The sequence below is a fragment of the Stegastes partitus genome, unplaced genomic scaffold (genome assembly GCF_000690725.1).
Source record: "Stegastes partitus isolate 25-593 unplaced genomic scaffold, Stegastes_partitus-1.0.2 Scaffold139, whole genome shotgun sequence".
Taxonomy (NCBI): domain Eukaryota; kingdom Metazoa; phylum Chordata; class Actinopteri; family Pomacentridae; genus Stegastes; species Stegastes partitus.
Window position 1 is genome coordinate 257,006 of NW_007577870.1, and position 7,247 is coordinate 264,252.

The window sequence follows — 7,247 nt, forward strand, 5'->3', positions numbered from 1 at the left end:
CACCCTGCAGCCCCAAATATGTTTCAATTAATTAATTGATTTATTTCAATAATAATACATTTCTTTCAATGTCCTGGAGTTAGCCTTCAGATCATTTTTAATGTACAGTGTGAGAAATGTTTTCAAAGCTTTCCAACAACAATATTGTTGATTTACTTTTTTTTTTCTTTTTTTTTCAGGAAACAACTATTAAAGTCACAGGGCAAAAAAATGTACATGTTAATTCTAAAAAAAAAAAAAAAAGCCCATTCACGGCTAAAACCGTGAATGAGGTCCACGTCAAAATCTGAAATCTAGAAATAACAATTAATTGTTTTCCTACATTTGACTACAAAACTCTGCTCTTTATTTACTGTATTTAAATGATTAAAAAATATAATTATTTTCCAGATATTTGTAATTATTTGAAAGGAAAGTTGTAGATTGAAATATGATGTGATTTTTAAAAAATATTATTTTATAGATTTTCGTGTTTAGTGAAATTACAGATAATATCTAAAAAAATAAATAAAAAATCTCAGAAACAGGAAAAAATAAATTTACATGCTGACTCCAAAAAGTTACACAAAGCAAACAGGCCAAAACTATATCTAACGTCCCTATCAACAATCAGTATCACTATTTTGCCATGTTCAAGTCGCTAAAAGATCATTAATATCAGGCACGATGTGGGATTATTCTGTGTCTATTTTATATTTTCTAATTTATTTTGGCACCGTATTTTTTCCACCTGATCTGCTGCACTGGAGTCAACATATTATTGTTATGGCACACTGGCAGAAATACAACGCAGTGCTTTTTTAATGTAGAAATGTATAAGTTATGACTCTAACTTGTAAGTAAAATACATTTATTTTTATGTAACGACTTCACATTTGAAACCAGACTGTAAGCTTTTAGTCTGCCAGTGTTCATTCTGGGCGTTTTGTCGTCTGACACCCGTGATGCTGATGCAGACATCATCAGTTTAAATGTGCACTTTGTGTTTATTTCACGCTGCTTTTTGGATTTTAACCTGTGGATTCCTGTGTTCCAGCCTCCGCTCCTGTCTGCTGCTGCTGCTGCTGCTGTTCTCAGAGGTTTTACAGTCGTCCCACCTCAGCTGTCGTCCATTGTGTCCGTCCATGTAAGTCTGAGCCTCCAGCAGCACATCAAAGCCTCCGTCTCCCTGGAGAAACGCCAAACAAAGACAGAAATGCCCACTTTGTGGACCGGTGATGGACTGAGCGCCATAATTAGCGCGGCCGGCCCACCTGAAGGCACATTACACCTCACTTCCCCGTCTTTTAACTTATGCAAAGAGCGACGGACGTGGCGGCTAATTTAGTGTTTTTACAAGAGCAGACTGGACACTTCAAACGAGACCACACACAGGCTGACGGGTAGAGACCGACCTGGTGAACATCTGCTGACATCTGGTGGGCGGACCAAGCAGAAGCAGCTGATGGAAACAGGAACAGGGACCAGTTTTATCCACAGATAACACTATTTTCTTTATAAAACACTTAAAAATGAATGATTACGAGGAGTTTAACTGGAAGAGAACATAGAAGAAATAAAGAATAGAAACAAAATAAGCTGAAATAGTTTTTTAAAAAGTCCAATAAACATACTGTCATGTGGAAAAGTACTTAAATCCCATTGAAATTATGAACTTTTTAGCCATATGTGAACAAGCAAACGATTGATTACAGGTATATATTCAAACAAATGGACATAACTCTGATATTTTTAGATGTAAAAGATTCTTTGCAGCCTTCTGTGATGCTCCAGCTATGAATTCTGCATCATATCAAAGAGTATTTGACGATAATTTGAGGCTGTCAACTGAAATTTGAAGTTAAACAGTAAGTGGATTTTTCGACCAGATACTGATGCGGTCGATCAAATCCACACAGGAATGCCTCAAAAATAAGAAATGAGGAGTTATGGAATGGATGAGGTTTGAATTCTCATTAAAATGTTGTCAAAAAATCTTAAACTTTTTGTAATTTCCCATTAAATAGTGGTCAAAAATGTCAATAAGCCGATTTTAGGACATTATTTCTGCTTAACAGGCTAATGCTACCTCCCCAGGCCAAGGTGTACTTTTTCCACAGAAGAACACGACTTCGTTTATATTTTTTTTCTTAATTAATGTATTTAAAAAGCTTTTAATTGTGTTAAAGTTCATATATCTCCTTTAATTGTCAGTAGTGTATCAAAAAGGATTAAATATTTGCTTGTATAAATACATTTGTGTGACAAATTAAAGGAGAAAACAGAATAAATTAGCACACAAACAGGACAAGAGCTGATCCTTCAACACGTTTGCACTGTTTTGTGTAAAGCATTTAACATCCAACCCTGCTCTTTGGCAGGTGGAACAACACTGAGCAGAATTTGGATCAAGAATCAGAATTAAAAGATGGAAGTGGCTCTAAAAGGTGGTTCATTGTTGGGACTCAGAAGGCAGGAGCTTCAGTAGGAACACTGGCGGCTAACGCGACGTCTGCATTTAAATCTGAGACAAAGACGTCAGCAAATGACTTTAATCTGATTAATTTAGGATCAATAACGATCAATTCTCTGATCCTGTCAGTGAGCGGGTTGCAGAAGTTAACTCATAAAGCAAAGTGACACATAAAGAACCAGATGGACGGAAGAGTTAACTAAAAGCAAAACCAGTCGCACAAATCTAAAATATGAAGAATCATCTGGTTCTGCAGTTAACTTTCATATCAGGAGAACTTTGTTTTTCTTCTGCTGTTTGAGAAGTAATGTTTGATTTGTACTTTTCATTTGAGCAGGTGTTGGTTGATTAGCTTTTTTTTGTTCAATTTAGATTTTTGCATTTTTTAAATTATTCTAACAGTACACGTTTGCAGAGCCCTGATTAGACCTGGTGATAGAAACCAGAGTTTGATGTTACAGTCAAACGTGTCATACTTGATGTGACCACTAGAGGGCAGCCATGGAGCTGATCTCCAGTCCTGCTCGTGCCATCTTTAAACCAGTTTACGACCAACTGGAGCCTCCAACACTCTGTTCTCAAAGCGTTACTTAACACAAGTCGTTTAATTTGTTAATGAGGCTCTAAAATCAGCATAAAATATAGTTTTTTATAAATAAACTTTGAAAAGCTGCACCAAACCGCTCAACACTGATTTACATCATTACATCGTTTTCTCCGTGGTCGCTAACATAAGTCTGTTTTTTCCATCCTGACTGAGTCTTTGTCCACACATACGGTAGCAGTTTTAAAACATAGCTTTCTCTATATATTTTGGCCTCTCATCCACATGTAAACCCAGTGTTAGACCCTTTAGAACTGAGCTTGTTGAAACTCCATCCAGGGTGATGAAAGTCTCTTCGCAGTGCCGATAAGAGAAAACGAGTCGTGGTTATTTATGTGAGGCATGTTTGTGCAAAAAAGTGCTGGTGTCAACTTTGCTAGCGGAACTTTTTACATGTTTACCCATAAATCGTGTTTTAGAGTGATGGGTTTTGTATACTTGATAGCCTGCCAGAGCTAATAATAGCTTCTTGCCCTCATTGTTCAGGTAATGTCGCCCCCTGCTGGTTTGTCGTGCTCTTTACATTGTTTCAGCTGAGGTTTTGTGTTGTCATATGAATTTTTTATTTTTTTTTAATTATACATATTAGTATATCTGTGCTTTCTCTGCAATGACATGCAAAATGTCTTGTGGTGTAAAAGGCAAAGGTAAAACCCTAACCCTAACCGTCTACACGTGTGTTTTGCATTAATCTGTTCAATTACTCATCATTTGCATTCATTCATTAGCTATAAAAGAAGCAGCACTAGTATTCTTTAATGCAGTTAGTTGAAATGTACGGTGGCCGACGGGGGCAAATGACGTGCAGATACACAAACAGCTGCATATACATGAATGCGTCCAGGGGCAGTAGTGAGCGAGACACGTTTGTTGAGGGAAAAGCTATGAAAAGGTTTGTATTTTCTGGTCTCCATGGATTAACATGAATAACAGAGAACACAGGGAGACAGGAGTAAAACACCACTTCAGCACCCAGATAGTCACAGTGACTGAAAAGATAAAGACTTAAAAACTGCCCCTAGAGGCCTGGGGCACTTCTGTTGTGTGACTGGATATGCAGCGATTCCTTTCTGCAGCGTGTTTCTGTTTATGCAACACATTCATGTACATGCAGCTCGTTTGTGTTTATAGATGTCATTCGCCCTCGTCAGCCACCTTAGAAACTGATTTCTCATGACTTTCACTTCGACACACTTTCGTGTTGGAGTGTTTCTTTATTTAAGTTAGCTTTTGTTTGGTTTATTTTTCCACCTTCATTAAATAGTCAAAAGACACATTTCAACCTAAATAAATTAAACTGAGTTTATTTTATAGTGTCTTTTTGAAATTCATTGTATTGTTTATGCCAAAGCACATCACACATTTAACCGACACAAAGTCAATGATTTGACCTCTTTTCATGTTTCTGCAATTTAGTTAGAAACCTACTGGATGAATCGGAGACCCAGAGGAGAACCAACACCGCCCCCATATGGTCAGTAGATGAAATTACACTAATGTCTTGTATTTATTTTATTCTATTCTATTGCCCCATACACATGCCTGGATATCTATAAAGTGTCAGTTCCTCCTAAAGAACTGATCATATTTAGTTTTTCCTGCTCTTCTTGCTGATTCTTGTTCTTGGTTCTGACAGAAGTAAACAAACAACATTTTTTGCTCAAACTTGGTTATAACAAGCAGAAATAGTTTTTCTATTGTATTTGACTTCATAGTTTTTTCTTTTTATTGTTAAAAAAATATGTAATTTGTAGTTTTTACTACTTAAAACAATATCGTTATGTGATACATCATCTTCATAAACTGTGAAACCTTTGAAACTCTCAGCTGAATAATTTGAACCTTTCTACTTACTTTTTTTTTTTTTAACTTTTACAATTTCTTGGATTTGCTACACTTGCTTTAAACATTTTTTTTTTTCTTTCTTGAAAATAGTTTCTGCACATTGCTGTTTGCATTAATGCACAAAACATCTCGTATGTGAATTTGCAATAAAACTGATTCTGATTTTTATTTTAAATGTAAAATAATCTGTGAATATTTGCATAATCTGTAAAAACTCTTCGAAATGATTTTAATTTTTTTCTTAGACAAGAGAGGAGAAAAACAGCAACTACAAAAGTACTGAACCTTTCTTCAGACATGTTTGTAGTCCAGAATATGCTGTAGTCTCATTTCTGGTGTATGCAGTCCCACACTTTGCCAGCAGGTGGCGTCATATTATAAATAAATAATGATCTGTAGCTGCTATGACAGCAGGAGGAGTCCCTTGTGGATTGTATACAGTCTGTAATGCAAATTACCAGCTTTTGTTACAATTTTATGGGAGTTTTTTTTAGTTTTTTGAGGAAATTAACTTTCAAAGAATTTCCAATGTGCTGATTTATAAAATACACGTTTACTTTAAACTGACTGAACCCTTGAACCGGGCATCTATTTATGAGATAAGACAGACACCATACAGTTGAAATGTCATTGAAATGATGACATTTAACTGAATGTCAGGGTCCCTAAAGATGCTGAGAACACGTTCACGTTAATTCAGTAAATTGGAAACGTCGTCGGACCCCCAGACGTCCTCTGATGTCCAACCTCTGCACAGGAGAGCCACGTCGAGCCCAATTAGAGCCCTATTAATAAGGGATCAATCACTGGGGGGGACGTTACAGCCGAGAGCCGCTAATTGTGGAGTTCATGAACGTTTAATGGCGTTACCTCTGATACTTGTTGGACCTATTAACTTTTAATCCCTGACCTCATCCATAAATAATCAGTTTGTGTCTGATCCTCCGACAGATGGGCCGCCCAACCGCTGCCAACTGCTCTCCATGCAACATTCAACACGCGTGTGCACGTGTCCGTCAGCAGTCAAACAAAGAGGCCGCCGGGGTTTTTATTCCTGGATGGGATGTCACCCTCCGACTATGAGCTCATCAACTAGGTTTAGCCACAAACATGATTTACATGAGAAAGGCAGGAAGGTGTGGGCTAATAGAGGGAAGAGGCCAGCCGGGATAGAAGTTAGTTTAACTGCTTTCAATGTGCTCCAGTTTTATGCAACATTCTTTGTTTTTATTAGTTTCATTTTGCATGTCTGCATGTCTGTGTTTTTCATTGTTGTTTGTTTGTTTGGTAAATGTTTCATGTGTGTTGGTTGTTTTACAGCAGAGTAGAAATGAACTTCATCACTGAGCAGCAAACATCCAAATGTGAAATAAGTCGCTCGTGTAGTTGGACTGCTTTCAGCTAAACAGAGAAAATGTTTAAAAGTTTAAATCTTGACTCAGTGAAACTTTATCCTCTTCCAGCGGGAATATTGTAGATGTTATTTTATCATAATATTACAAAAAATGACACAATAAGACTGAAAAACAAGTTTTACCAGGAGGTTGTTTCTATAAAACCAAAGACAACTGTGACAAAAACAAACTAATAACTTGCTCTTATCTTAACTAAAACATTTAAAGCCTCTAAAATCAGGATTTTATTCAACTTTATTTTTATTAAACACAAGTACGAATAGAAAAAAAAACACAATTTGACACCAGAAACCGCAGCCAAGGTGTATCGAGGAAGAGAAAAAATAAACGTAAACACAAGAAATGTTTTACTTTATTTATGAAATAAGCAACTAAGCAATATAAAAAAGTGAGCTGGTGTGCTCGAGCCGTGGAGGGGTGGATCTACCTGCACAGTCTAACTGACAGAACAGAGTTACATCTCTGGGGACTATTTTCAAAATGTGAAAAACATTTATTTTATTTATAATATTTATTTTCAAAACTTTGAAACACAAAAATTAATTTTATGGGTAAATTTATAGCCAGAGAGGGACTTTAAATATTCCTGTTTTTCCAGTAATGAATGATTTTGTTGTTAAATTTGTCGTAGACTGTACATGAAATATGGATGTGGTCTGAAAAGTGAAACCACTTATGATGCATCTTTAACCTGCGTTCCTTCTAACAGCCAGCAGGGGGCGACTCATCGGGTTGGAAACAGACTTCAGGTTTTACAGAAGTCTAGAAGAAAACGAGCGTCCTTCTCACTTGATCTGTTACCTCAGTAACACGTCTTATTGCTGAGTTTATGATCTCAGTAGGTCGTTTCAAGACCGTTTGAATATGACATGATGTTTATTTTCTAAATGATTGTCCCAGTGAGAATAAAAAAGGTGACAAAGTTGGATTT